We start from the raw sequence: 15,435 nt of genomic DNA, 5'->3' as shown, positions 1-15,435 counted from the left end.
GCAAAATAAGTATACTGAATGTAACTTAGGCTGAAGGAAAATGATACCAAGGAATTTTAGAGAAGAAATAAAGAGCACTAAGACTTGGGTAAATGTAACACTCTGTATTTTCTGCCTCAGCCTCCTGAGTAGCTGGGATTACAGGCACGCGCCACCATGCCCAGCTAATTTTTTGTATTTTTAGTAGAGACGGGGTTTCACCATGTTGACCAGGATGGTCTCGATCTCTTGACCTCGTGATCCACCCGCCTCGGCCTCCCAAAGTGCTGGGATTACAGGCGTGAGCCACCGCGCCCAGCCCGCAGTGGTACAATATTAAACATGAGTAAAATATTATGAGAATAGGTACAAATGTTTGCAGTAATACTTGCTATTGAGTTGAATGAGTTAGATTATTATATATATATAGATATATTTCAAAATCAAAGAGAATTTGGAACGTATAAGTTAGTTGATGAGACATCAAATGCAGGTGGGACAAATGAAACATTGTGTCTAAGATAGTTATCGGATAAGAATACCCACAAAGAGAAATCTATTCATGAAGAGAACTGCCAGGATGACATACCACCTAAATTAGCCAGAAACATTGGGTAAAACTCCTGGACCTCAGTATGCTAATTATAAAAACATTACTATACCTCATCAAATTAAAACGAGTTAGTTAGAAAAACTTACTTCAAGGATATCAAGAAAGAATGTAGAAGTCTGGTGCATAGGCATTATTATATAAATACCAAAGATTCATGTAAATTGAATTGCTTGACATGTTTTATGACCTGTCTACTGTCTATAGATCTGACCAGCTAAGAGCATATTAACTTATAACTTTATAATGAATAAATAATGCCACAATTAAGTATTAATCTTTGTGAAAACTAAATATGTAAACTAAAACATATAGGAATGCTTCCAATAATCACACCAGATACATATAAGTATATATGAGGATATATGTATATATATAGATACATGTATGTATATGTGTGTGGTATATGTCTTGTGTATATGCATATAGTTGCATAGTTACCTATATTATTAACCATAATATATTACATATAGCTTATATAATATTTGTATACAAATATTTATGTAATACATACAAGTGAAAAAAGAAAGTTGCTTTAGATTAGTCTGAACTCTGTGAGATGTGCAGGCCCAGAGAGATATGAGTATGAAACTTCAGTCATTCTCCATACCCATGCCTGGGGGCAATTATTTAAAATCATTACATTCCTGACTAGCTGCCTCACTAACTATCTTCACCTTTTTGGAATTTATGATGCAAATAACTATGTATAATCAATCAATAATACATTATTCTACAAAAAATTATTGATAAACAACTTAGAAACTACCTCTTCTTTCCTCTTAAAAACCTACTTGTACTTGTTTATTGTAGTATATATTCAGGGCAACTTGAATCTATGCTCTGAAGTTGCATCCCTGAAGCTTGCTTCAAATAAACTCTCTACGTATATTAATTTTGCCTCAGTATCTTTCATTTAGATCAACATAAGATATATATTCATATATATATACACACACATACACATAAACACACACACACATACACACACACTATTAACTGTATATATTTGTACTTTGTAGAGTCTGGTGAGGGAAAGAACATTACAAACAAATCACATTCACATTTAAATAAGGCTGATGTTGCAGGTGCTAAGGTTAGGAGGGCACACCAATCAACACAGCTGCCATGTTTTACTCTAATTTCCATCCCTGTTGCTCTTTTATAAGGAGTCCACATGCTGTAAGAAAGAAATAGATGATTTCAAATCTACTAATTATTATCATGATGTTATTAATTTAGACCAAGATAATAATAAGATGGTGTCTGTGAAGAAAGACATCATTATAGAATTAATTGCTTTGATTAGGGTCAACACAGGAGAAAAGATTTGCATAACATTTGAGAAACAATTAGTCTGATGGCTATTCAGGAGCCAAAGACATGCAAATTTAAAGAAATAATTTTACAGTTTCCCCTGTTACATTCAGATGCTAAGTTGTCTAATAAACCCTACTTGTTCAACAGAAAATTAAAATCACTGAATTGAAGAAGATCTAGTTAATGATGTATTATTGATGTATTCTGTAAATGTTAAAATTATTCTTGGCTCTAATTTTGAATTTATTTCATAGAAACAAAAAATGGCATTACAAAGTCAATTTTAATCTCAGTGTTGATGTTGTGGTTGTTTTACCTTAATAGATGTCGATAGAAGTGGATTATATTTATCTTTATAAATTCATTGTTACATTTTTTATTCCTATAGTTCTTCACTGGGCAGCACACATGTTATAAAAATTTTCTCTATGTTTAACACCTACTTTTAATTCTTTGACTAAAAATGCAACTTAATTCTGTTTTGCTGTTAGTATTTTTATTGCATTTTTCCTTTTAATGATTATTTAAACTCAATTTGAGAGAAAGCATATCTCAGCTATATCTGTCATATAAGAATACATTCTTCATGAAGATGGACAAATTGACAATGGATTTAGCATATGGCATGTATATGGAATTTAGTTTTGTTTTCCTTCTCTTTCTCATTTGTTTTCTTGAGAAAGGGAAGCTGGTTTTCACTGTAGCCTTTCTTTGAAGTGAATGACAGGGTCATACTCAGGGTAAGCTTTGACGATTACAACTTAGATGAAGTCCTGAGGCTAAGTCAAGATACTTGACTCTGATTGAATATTACATAAAACTAAAAATAGGTTTTCAATTTTTTTAACTTGTTTTATATTGAAAAATGACTGTGAACCAAATGACCATTAACCAAATAACCAAATGCTGTCTTTAAAACTGAACAAGTAATTTTTTTCTTTAAAAAATTTTTTTTATTATACCTTAAGTTCTGGGGTACATGTGCAGATCTTGCAAGACTGTTATTATACTCTCATGTTAATGAAACATTTTACTTGGGAACAAAGAGAAAGGGTAAAAATTTGAAAATAAAAAGAAGTCAGCCATTTTAATTAATAAAAATAACAATAACAATAAGTAACATCTAGATGATATAGGGTTCCTAATTTTTCTTTTATATATTTATTTCATGGTCAAATGAGACTCTGTAATTACAATATTCTGGGTAAATTTTCAACAAAACTTTCCAAATTCCACATCCACAAAGCCCTGTGTAAAAGTGTCATTAAACTAAAGGTGCATCTGTAAAGACATATTTTATTTTTAAAGTAGATTTATTTTTTAAAAAAGGGAATAGTGAAATAGTAAGCTGAATTCTGAGCGCTGTAGAGAAGAAAATTAAAAGTTAAGGATGTTCTTTTGTCTTAGGTCACATATCAAAACTTGAACTTCTGAATTAGAGTCTTATACCAAGCTTTGTGCCATGCAGTGTGATTACATATGAGGGAAGGTATTAGAGGGACTTCTCTTCCTGGGTCCACAAAGAGTGTGGTCTTAAGTGCAGAAATTCCCCAGCTTTCCGCCTCAGATGGCTAGGGCTCTTGGTGCACCTTCCTCCCTGTGGGCCAGGCCTTCCCATGCACAGGCAAGCCAGCTAGGGCTTTTGTCTCCAAATTCCCTCCAAGGGCTCTTGGAGGAGGGGGCCCTGTAACTCAGGGTTGTAAAACAAGTAGCCAACCCGCTAACAGAGTTGAAAATCTATCAATCCAGAGGAAGTTTAAAAGAACTCCTCTCATTAGACAAAAACATGAATGGGGAGGGAATAACTCAAGAAATAAAACTTCAGCTTCCCCTGTCTGAATGGATTCCCTCTCTGGATCCCCTCCCACAACAGTGTGGGAGCTGCCTTTTCTCTCAGTCTGTCTAATAAATAACTCTTTTGCAAAACTCTTTGGGTCCACGATATTTATTCAAATGTAAACTCACTGCACCTCCGGGGCTTCTTTCCCCATTCTTCGGGGTTAAAGAAGCCAAGAGCCTACAAGCCGGCAACAGTTCCAGTTTTTGTGGTGGTCTAGCAGGTAGGATTCCTGGTTTTCATCCAGATGGCTGGGCTCAACTCCCAGTGTGGAAACCAGGCAATGCGGTTAAAGTTTTACTCCACGGTAACACATATAAGCACTCGAGTAAGCTAGAAGCTTCAAAATGAGCTACAAAGTTAACAAAAGAGAAGGCTAGAAAATTCAGAGTTGATAGTGTTCAGTGACTCTTATCCAAGCAAATCATACCTAGATGTTAACGGTGAAGAGTGTCCACGTTCTTGGTGTCTTGAACAAAGAATTGGACAAAACACACAAAGCAAGGAAGGAATGAAGGCATTTATTAAAAATGAGAGTACAGGCCAGGCACGGTGGCTCACGCCTGTAATCCCAGCACTTTGGTAGGCCAAGGCGGGTGGATCACGAGGTCAAGAGATCAAGACCATCCTGGTCAACATGGTGAAACCCCGTCTCTACTAAAAATACAAAAAATTAGCTGGGCATGGTGGCACGTGCCTGTAATCCCACCTACTCAGGAGGCTGAGGCAGGAGAATTGCCTGAACCCAGGAGGCAGAGGTTGCAGTGAGCCGAGATCGTGCCATTGCACTCCAGCCTGGGTAACAAGAGCGAAACTCCGTCTCAAAAAAAAAAAAAAAAGAGAGAGAGTACAATCCACAGTGTGGGAACGGGCCTGAGCATAGGGACTCAAAGACCCAGTTACAGAATTTGAGGGAGTATAAATACCCCCTGAAGATTCCATTGGTTACTTGTGTATGCTCTGTGTTAATGGAGAGGATGAAGTAAAACTACAAAGTCATTTATGGTGAACACTTTATCAAGAGAATATTTCCTGTTATAGCTAAAGTGTAAATCGGCCTTATGTTCCCTGCCTCCTTTATTTTTCTGCCTCATCTCCCTGCTAAGAGATGTGATCCCCATAAATCTTCATGAGAGGTAGAGGAACTGATGGCTGTTTTTATGTAACTGCTTCATGCTGGCTTGGGGTGTAGTCCCTACCTCTTGGGGATCATAAAAATCACCCTGCTTTATCTAGTAGAAGCAGGGTTACTTCTTGATGGTCAGTGTTGGTGTCTTCACCTGGAACTGACTGGAATCTTTGTTGCATTATCATCTGAAGCTTGTTGGTCTCTAGCAGAGGGAAAATAAATTTGGTTAAAAGATTTAATGGGACTTCGGGGGGTGCATATTTATGCTGTCCGAAATGTTTGATACAAAGATTTCAAGGAGGTAAAACAAAACCTGGTTTGTTCTAGAATCTATGTGTTTCCTTAAAGTCTTAGCACAAATGACTCAATTTTGATTTGGTTTGTTTTGTTTTGTTGGGACCTAGTGTATGAGCTTAGTCCAAAACAATAGCCTCCCACAATTTTCTTTGAAAACAATTCTTCCTTTTTGGTCAGACTCTCACTTAGGTGAGAGTGTAATCAAAATGTAAGACCTCAGTGCCACTCTCCATTACCATCATTTTTGGTCATCTTCCTCTGCAGCATGGCCTGGCCACAATATCCTCTTCAAAGTGGAGAATCCAGGCTGCCTGAGGGAAGTATAAGTTATAACACCTTTCTACAATTAGACCTTTTCTGTAAGAGGGAAGGTAAATGGATTGAGGTCCCCTATGTGCAAGTTTTCTTTTCTATACGGGATAATCCTCAACTATGTAAGGCTTATAACTTATGTCCTACTGGCCACTCCCCAGGACTACCTTCATACCCAGGACTCCCAGTGGCTCCTCCCTCCACCAATACTGACAGGCTCTCCCCAGCTCCTATGACCCAAGAGAAGTCAAGGAAAGCCAAAATGACCGAGTTACCACAGGCTGGTAAGACGCCCCATCTCTGCCCTCTACAGACTGTAGGAGGAGAATTTGGCCCAACCAAAGTAACTGCTCCCTTTTCACTTACTGACTTAAAGCAAATCAAGGCAGACTTAAAAAATGTTCAGATGACCAAGAGAAGTACATAGATGTTCTACAAGGCCTGGGTCAATCCTTTTAACTATACTGGAAAGATACCATGTTACTGCTTAGTCAGACCTCAACCAGTAATGAGAGTGAAACCACTCTAATAGAGGCTCAAGAATTTGGGAACACTTGGTACCTTAGTCAAGTGAATGACAGAATGATGTCAGAGGAAAAGAATAGATTCCCTTCAGGCCAATAGGCTGTCCCTAGTACAGACCCTCACTGGGATCCTGATTCAGAACATGGGGACTGGAATCATAGGCACCTATTGGCCTGCATACTTGAGGGATTAAGATGGACCAAGAAGAAACCTATAAACTATGCAGTGTTATCCACCATAACTCAGGGAAAGGAAGAAAACCCAATGGTCTTCCTTAAGTGGTTATGGGAGGCCTTAAGAAAATATGCTCCCCTGTCACCAGACTCCATCAAGGGTTAGCTAGTACTAAAAGACAAATTTATTACACAACCAGCAGTGGACATTAGAAGAAAGCTCCAAAAGCTGGCCCTGGGCCAGAACAGAGTCTCGAATCATTACTAAGTCTAGCAACCTCAGTGTTCTATAATAGAGACCAGGAGGAACAGTCTGAAAGGGGCAGGAAGGACAAGAAAAAGGTCATGGGCCTGATCATGGCCCTCAGACAGGCGGACCTAAGAGGCTTAGAAAGGGGAAAGGCTTGGGTTAGCCATCTGTCTGGCAAAGCTTGCTACCAATGCAGCCTAAAAGACACTTTAAGAAAGATTGTCCCAAGAGGAATGAACTACCTCCTCATCCTTGCCTACTGTGCCAAGGAGTTTACCGGAAGGCACACTGTACCAGGGGATGAAGCCTCCCAGGGCCTGAGGTGGCTAACCAGATGACCCAACAGCAGGACTGAGGGTGCCTGGGGCAAGCGCCAGCACAAGCCATCACCCTCACCGAGTCCTGGGCAAAGATAACCATAGAGGGCCAGGAGGTCAATCTTGTCCTGGACATTGGTGTGGCCTTCTCAGTCTTGCTCTCCTGTCCTAGATTGTTGTCCTTCAAGTCTGTAACTATCCAAGGAGTCCTAGGACAAGCAGTCTCTCAATATTCCTCCCAGCCCTTAAGCTGTGACTGGGGAGATGTGCTCTTCTCCCATGCTTTCTTCATGATGCCCAAAAGTCCCACTCCCTTACTAGGGCAGGACCTGTTAGCCAGAGCAGGAGCTGTTATCTATATGAACATCAGAGAGGAGATCTGACTCTGCTGCCCATTATTTGAAGAAAGGATTAATCCCAAGGTTTGGGCAATGGAGGGACAATTTGGACAGGCAAAGAATGCCTTCCAATTCAAATAAAGCTAAAGTATCCCACCTCTTTTCCTTACCAAAGACAGTACTCCCTAAGACCCAAGGCCAAAAAGGGGCTACAGGATATTGTAAAAAACCTAAAAGCTCAGAGTCTAATGAGGTCCTGTAACAGTCCTTGTAATACTCCAATTTTAGGAGTACAAAAACCTAATGGACAATGGAGGCTAGTGCAAGATCTCAGGCTTATCAATGTGATCTCTTTATCCCCAGCTGTACCCAACCCATATACCTTGCTCTCTCAAATAACAGGAAAGGCACAATGGTTTACAGTCCTGGACCTTACGGATGCTTTTTTCTATGTTCCATTATATCCTGACCCCCAGTTTCTGTTCACCTTTGAAGACCCTTTAGACTACACTTCTCAGTTCACCTGGACAGTGTTACCCCAGAGTTTTTGAGAGAGCTCTCACTTGTTTGACCAGGCTCTAGTTCAAGACCTTAGTCATTTTTCACATCCAGGTACCCTGGTTCTTTAATACGTGGATGACTTACTTTTAACTGCTATCTCAGAAACCCAGTGTCAGCAGGACACCCAGGACCTCCTAAACTTTCTATCCTCCTAAATCTTGTCTCCAAATCTAAAGCCCAACTTTGTAGACAACAGGTAAAATACCTAGGACTTGTCTTGTCCAAAGGAACCGGACCCTTGACGGAGAATGACTCCAACCCATATTAGCCTTCCGCCATCTAAAAACCTTAGAACAGCTGTGGGGATTTTTAGGAATCACCAGTTTCTGCAGATTGTGGATTCCCAGATGTGGCGAAATAGCCAAACCCCTATACACTCTGATTAAGGAAACCCAAAAGGCTAACACCCATCTAATACAATGCCCTATGGCTGAGGCATCCTTTCAGACTCTGAAGCAGGCATTACTGCAGGCTTCAGTTCTGAGCCTTCCTACAGGGAATGAGTTTTCCTCATATGTTACAGAAAAGTCAGGAGTGGCACTGGGGGTCCTCGCCCAGACTCAGGGGATTATGCCACAACTAGTAGCATACCTAAGTCAGGAAATTGATGCAGTAGCAAAAGACTGGCCACGTTGCTTGCAGATAGTAGCCCTGGTGGCTATATTGGTCTCAGAAGCTGTTAAAATAGTGCAGGGAAATGATGTAACCGTATGGACTTCACATGATGTAGCTGGAATTCTGGCCTCTCAAACAGGATTGTGGCTGTCTGACTACTGCTTTCTCAAATATCAGCCCTTAATGCTCAAAGGGCCTGTACTTCAGCTGTGCACATGTGCAGCCCTCAATCCAGCTACTTTTTTCCTGAGGAAGGGGTAGACAGAGAACATGACTGTCAGCAGGTCATAGCCCAAATAACCGCATAGCAGGTTCTATGTGGCTTAAGATCTCTGAGCAACTCCTCTAGCCAATCCTGACCTTAACGTATACACTGACAGTTCATTTATGGAAAATGGAGTTTGGAAGGCAAGATATACAGTAGTCAGGGATCAAACAGTGATTCAAATAATCTCCTTCCTCCAGGAACTAGTGCTCAACTGGCAGAACTAGTAGCCCTCAGTCGAGCTCTAAAATTAAGAAAAGGAAAGAGAATAAACATATACACAGATTCCAAATGTACTTACCTGGTTCTCCACGCTCATGCTGCCATATGGAAGGAAAGAGAGTTCTTAACCTCAGCAGGAACTCCCATTAAATATCATACATTTTCCACTTACTACAAGCTGTTCAACAACCTAAGGAGGTAGCAGTCTTACACTGCTGAGGTCACCAGAATGGAGATGAAAAGAAAGCAGATGATAATCCCCAAGCTGACCTAGAGGCAAAAAGGGCAACTAAAAGGACCGTTTAATGTGGGAAAACCCTCTCCAGGGGACTAGACCTCAATACTCATGAGAATAGGTACAGTGGGCAATCTCCTAGGACATAATCTTCTTCCTTCAGGATGGCTAGCTACTGAGGAGGGAAAAGTACTCCTCCCTGCTGCCAGCCAGTGGAAAATACTTAAAACAGTATATCAAACATTCCATATGGGTATAGAAAATACATATCAAATGGCCAAATCTATATTTACAAGAAAAGGTCTCTTCAAGACTAGTCCAACAAATAGTCAAAGGATGTGAAATACGCCAGAAAAACAATCCTTTAGCACATCACAAAGTTCCCCCTGGGGAACAGCGAACCGGTTCTTATCCATATGTCTAAGTCTCAAGGATATCAACATTTGTTAGTATGTGTAGATACATACACAAACTGGAAAAAAAAAAAAAAAAAGAAAGAAAGAAAGAAAGCCCAAGAGTTAATAAAGATCCTGATTAATGAAATAATCCCTAGATACTGATTCCCTCAATGTGTTCAGAATGCTAATGGCCCCACCTTCAGAGCTGCAGTAATTCAAAGAATTTTCAAAGCATTAGGAATAAAATATCATCTCCACTGTGTTTGAAGGCCTCAGTCCTCAGGAAAAGTGGAAAAGATGAACAAAATACTTAAGAGACACTTTAAAAAACTGGCACAGGAAACCCAATTCCCATGGCCCATTCTGTTACCAATAGCACTCTTAAGGGCTCTAAACTCTCCTCAGAAAAATAGGACTCAGTCCCTACAAGATACTTTTTGGATGATCCTTTATTGCCAATGATCTCATATTAGACAAATAAAAAGAAACAGCAGATCTAATAAAAGATATAACCTCCTTGGCTAAGTACCAACGGGCACTTAAGAGCTTACCTGAAGGACAGCCTAGAAAAAAGGGGAAAGAGTTATTCTTCCCTAGAGATTTAGTACTTGTCAAGTCTCTCCCCTCCGACTCTTCCTCCCTAGGTCCATTCTTGGGAAGACCATTTTCAGTTATTCTATCTATCCCAAAGGCAGTTAAGGTGGTGGGAATTGGATCATGGATGGATCAAACTTGGCTGAAACCTTGAAAGCTTCCTGAGAAAGATCATAGGCCCTCTGCTCCACAGCCTGAGGTTCCAGGAGGCTACCCTTCATACACCTGCAAGCCTTTAGAGAATCTACATTTGTTCTTCCAATGACATCCCCAGGAAAGTAACTACTCATGAGTCTAACTTAAATCCTGTCATGGACAGGAATATCACTCTTAACTTTACTATTTGTAACCAGACTCTATGTGGTCGCCCCTAAGGATTGGCCCACATCACATAGACTCTCCATGTCTGTGCTTTATGCCTAATTATACTTCTAATAGCTCTCCTCCTCTCTCTCTGATATTATCAATCTCTTATTATGACCTCTCTTGTGGTCCTCATTATCCTCTTTGCTGATTGTTCTCTGCTTCACTCTCATCCCACTTGCAAATACACCCAAAGGGGTTACAACTGGAACAATAGTGGACAGGGAACAAGTCTGCTCTCTGGTTGATCATGAGGATTAGGGCGACAGGCCTCTTTTATATCTTATACTTACATGCACAAAAATTGCTATACGTCTGCTTCCCTGTGCACATACAACTCACACACATTTTGGATGAGATCAATAACTCGGCCTAATTGTCCAGTTGCTAAAGGAATCACCACCTGCTGGGCACATTTTACCCAGGTTGGGATCTCAGATGTGGGCAGAATTCAAGATCAGGCACAGGAAGGGCATCTTCATGAGGTAATCTCTAGCCTAAGCAAACCAGGAAGTAACTCGTCCCTACAAGGGCCTGAACCTTTCTAAGCTACATGAAATCTTTCACATGCACTCCCATCTGCTCAACTTATTTAACACCACCCTCACAGGAATGCATGAGGCCACCTCCCACAACCCAACTGACTGTTGGATGTGCCTCCCACTATGCTTCGAACCATGTATCTTGGTTTCAATTCCATACTTAAGGAAGATAACTAACCCACCCTCAAATCATATGGGGCTTATAGGTCTCTTGGTCACCAATCTACAAATTCCATCTACCTCCAACTTCACTTGTGTGAACTTCACTAACAACTCCAATGCTTCTCTATGTCGAAACTGGGTTAATCTTACCCCTGGGCCTCAACTGCCTAGCACAGGCTTATTTGTTTGCAGCTCCTCAGCTTATCGCTGACTAAATAATACCGTGGGACAAATATGCCTCCTCTCCTTCCTAGGACCCTCAAAGACGATTTATACCAATTCTCAATTGCAGAGTCTTCTCCTGCCCAGGCCACGCCATCTCAAACCCCAATTCCTCCATTCATATTGGGAGCCAGAATAATAGGTGGGCTTAGTACCGGCATTGGAAGAATTACTATCTCTACTCAATTTTACTATAAGCTATCCTAGGAGTTAAATAAGTATATGGAAAAGGTTTCTTTCTGATTCTCTCATCACTTTTTAGCTGCTGTGGCTCTTGAAAATCAAAAGGCCCTAGATCTGTTTATAGCAGAGAGAGAAGGAACTTGTTTCCTTTTAGGAAAAGAATGCTGTTACTTTGTAAACGAATCAGTTATCATCCTAAACAAGGTTAAAGAACTCAGGGATTTAATAGAATGCAGGTCTAAGGACCTCCAAGAAGTAGGATCATGAAGCTTGCTTAACAACTGGTTACCCTGGCTCTCCCCACTTCTAGGCCCCTAATAATCATCCTATTATTGCTTGTCTTTGGGTGTCTCATCTTTAACTTTCTTGTCAAATTTGTTTCTTCCAGAATTGAGGCCATGAAGCTACAAATGGTCCTGTAAATGAAACCCCAAATGTTCTTGACTCGTGATTTCTATCCTGGACCACTGGATAGATCTGCAACCTCAGAAGACTCCCCTCTGGAGAAAACGTCAACTGCAGGGCCCCTTCTCTGCCCCAGTTCAGCAGGAAGTAGTTTGAGCGATCGACACCCATGTCACAACAGCAGTTGGACTTTCCTGTTCAGAGGGGGGACTGAGGGACTGTGTTAGAGGGACTTCCCGGAGTTGGCTGGGGGCTTTGTTTTGAGTGCAGGACTCCTCCTGTGTCTGACTGGCTAGGGGCTTTGTCTCTGGTTTTCCTGCCTCTGGTTGACTAGGAGCTTTGTCTCTAGTGTTCCCACCTCTGGCTCTTAGGGACTTTGTCTCTGGTTTTCCTGCCTCTGGCTTCTAGAGGCTTTCTTCAGGGGCAGAAACTTTTCCTGCCTCTGGCCCTTGGAGGTGGAGGCTCAGTAACTCAGGATTGTAAAACAGTAGCCAATCTGGTAACGGATTCAAAGATCAATTAATCCAGAGGAAGTTTAAAAGAATCCCACTTATTGGACAAGAACAACTGGGGAGGGTAAAAGCTCTAGCAACCCAAGCCTGGAGTGGCACCCCCTCCAGGTCCCTTTCTACTGGGTGGAAGCTGTCCTTTCACTCTGCCTAATAAATTGCACTATCGCACATCTTTGGGTCCATGAGTTCTATCTGAGCTGTAACACTCACCGAGACACTGAGGCCGCCTTTCCCATTCTTCGGGGTTCGGAAGCTCAGAACCTAAGTTCCAGAGAATCAGACTGTGGCTGCTCTGGTTACATTGCGTGAAAAATATTTTTAAAAAGTTCTCCTCACTTTGGGACAGGGCAATCATTCCCATTTATTTCCAGGCCCAAGCCAATTGCTTTCAATTTCCAAGGAGCTACTAGAAAACAGCTGCTGAAAGGCTGAAAAAAAAAAAAAAAAAAAAAAAAAAGGAGAGAAAAGAAAACATGAAAAAGACCCAGTTTCCTTAAGTTAACTGGTTGGTGCCAGTCAGGCTTCTCCACATTGAAACTCCTTAGTTTCACTGGCCATGGCCAGAAACCTGCATGTGCTACCATGCTTAGGCACTGTCCACCAAGGGTCCTGGGTTGAAAAGAAAAAGAGAAAGAGATTCCCCTGTATGGAACAGAAAGGAAAAGGAGAAAAGAGAATAATAAATCCCAAACTTGGACTTATCTGTTTCTCCTTGCTGGCTCTCCAAAATATGTCAGTGGTGGAGCATGTCCAGGTTCTTGGTGTCTTGAACAAAGAATTGGACAAAACACACAAAGCAAGGAAGCGATGAAGTTACTTACTGAATATGAAAGTACACTCCACAGTGTGAGAGTGGGACTGAGCATAGGGGCTCAAAGGCCCTATTACAGAATTTTTGAGAGTTTGAATACCCCACAGAAGATTCCATTGGTTACTTTGGGAATATCTTATGTAAATTAAGAGAATGAAGTAAAGTTACAAAGTCATTTATGGCATATACCCTATAACGAGGATGTTTTCTGTGATAGCTGAAGTGTGAATCAGCCGTATGCTTTCTGCCTCCAGACTTAATTTTTCTGCCTCATAGAGAAGTGCACTCCATATTCAATACTTAAAGAAATATATTATCCTTACTTAGATTAGTTATGAAGAATATAAGCTTAAATACAAAATTTCCAGGCCCACCTGAACAAGAATGAAACTATGAGTACAAATAATCAGGAACAACCAACAGCAAATATTGACTCCTAGAGGCTTTATATATATATATAATATTTATCAAATTTAGTATATAATGTTACTATAAAAATTGTATACTCAGTAATAATTAATAAATTATTGCAAATATCTATCAGATTTAAAACAAACCCTTTTTAGAAATAAAGTTCTCCTAACATTAACTTAGTGACGTTGTTAGAATATTAGAAATGGTTGTTGAAAATATTCACAAATTAAAATAAGCTAAAGACATATTATGCATCAAAAAGATGCATCAAAGATATAGAAAATTAAAAAATAGATGTAACAGTTTAAAAAATAGGATGAAAAACTTATAAATCTCCACAAATATAGGAAACACAATAAATGCAGAGAAAATTATATACAAACAAATCAACAAATAGTCACATAGTATTTTTATTGCATTTTTTTCTTTAAAGAGTATTTAAACTCAATTTGAGAGAAAGCATACCTCAGCCATATCTGTCATATAAGAATACATTCTTCATGAAGATTGACAAATTGACAATGGTTTTAACACTTGGCATGTATAAGTAATATAATATTGTTTTCTTTCTCTTTCTCATTTTTTTGGTTGGTTTTCACTGCAATGTTTCTTTGAAGTGAATGACAGGATCATGCTCAGGGTCAGCATTGACTGTTAAAATTTAGACATAGTCCGGAGGGTAAGCCAAGATGTTTGACTCTGATTGAATATTATTAAAAAAAAAAGGTTTTCAATCTTTTTTAAAAAAACTTGCTTTATATTAAAAATGACCATTAGCCAAATGATCATTAATCAAATAACAGAATGTTCTTTTCAGAAGCATACAAGTAAATATTTTACTTTTATTTCTTTGAATTTAGAGCACCAAAGTCAAAGAGATGATCTTGAAAGTAATATGAGAGAAAATGCAGATCATTTATTTACTAGTTTAAATTTGGATGGGAATGGAAAAATATTCTCAAAGAAATATATTTTCTTCTAATATTCATTAAAGAAAACAAATGTTAATTTTAAATCTTGATAACCAAAAACTATCTTTCAAAAATGAAAATATATTATTAACATTTTCAGATTAAAACAGGGAAACAAAATCTAAAATATGTTCAAAAAGAGCACTATTGCAGAATCTTATGAAAATACTCTCATGCAAGAATTATTGAGGTGCCAACAAGAATATGAGTGAAGGAATTATTGAGGTATAAGTCAATGAAAGCATTTGTGGACTACATAAAGTAACAAAAGAATATCAATGGCAAATATAATATTAATGCTGAGTTTGGGGTGAAAATTTAAATTAAAATAGTAGACCTCTATATAGTCAAGGTTCTTCAGAAAAAACAAAATTAATAGAATATATAAAAACATACATATACATTTATATTTATTATAAGGTATTGGTTTACATGAATTTGGATGCTGAAAAATCTCATGATCTTCCACCTCCAAGCTGAAGACCTAGGAAAGCTGGTGATGTGGTTTAAAGTCCAGAGAGCTAGAGAGACCATGGTATAAATTCAAGTCCAAGTTTGAGGGCCTGAAAACCAGGAAGGTCAAGGGGAAGAGATCAATGTTCTACCTCAAGCAGTCAGGCAGAGGAGGGGTGAATCAAGCCTTTCTCAGCCTTTTTCTTCTATTCAGGCCCTTAATGGATTGGATGATACTCATTGGCATGGCAAGGGTGATTTTCTTTACTGCACTTGTTAATTCAGATGCTAATATCTTCTGGAAACATCTTCACAGATACATCCAAAAATAATATTTAGTGAGATATCTATGTCTCCTATTGCTCAGTCAAGTTGACATATAAAATTAACCATTATAATCTCAGAAGACAGTAATTTAGG

Source organism: Aotus nancymaae, unplaced genomic scaffold, assembly GCF_030222135.1.
Source record: "Aotus nancymaae isolate 86718 unplaced genomic scaffold, 86718_ANA_hifiasm-v0.15.2.pri h1tg000006l, whole genome shotgun sequence".
NCBI classification, from domain to species: domain Eukaryota; kingdom Metazoa; phylum Chordata; class Mammalia; order Primates; family Aotidae; genus Aotus; species Aotus nancymaae.
Note: the sequence above shows the minus strand (reverse complement) of the source record.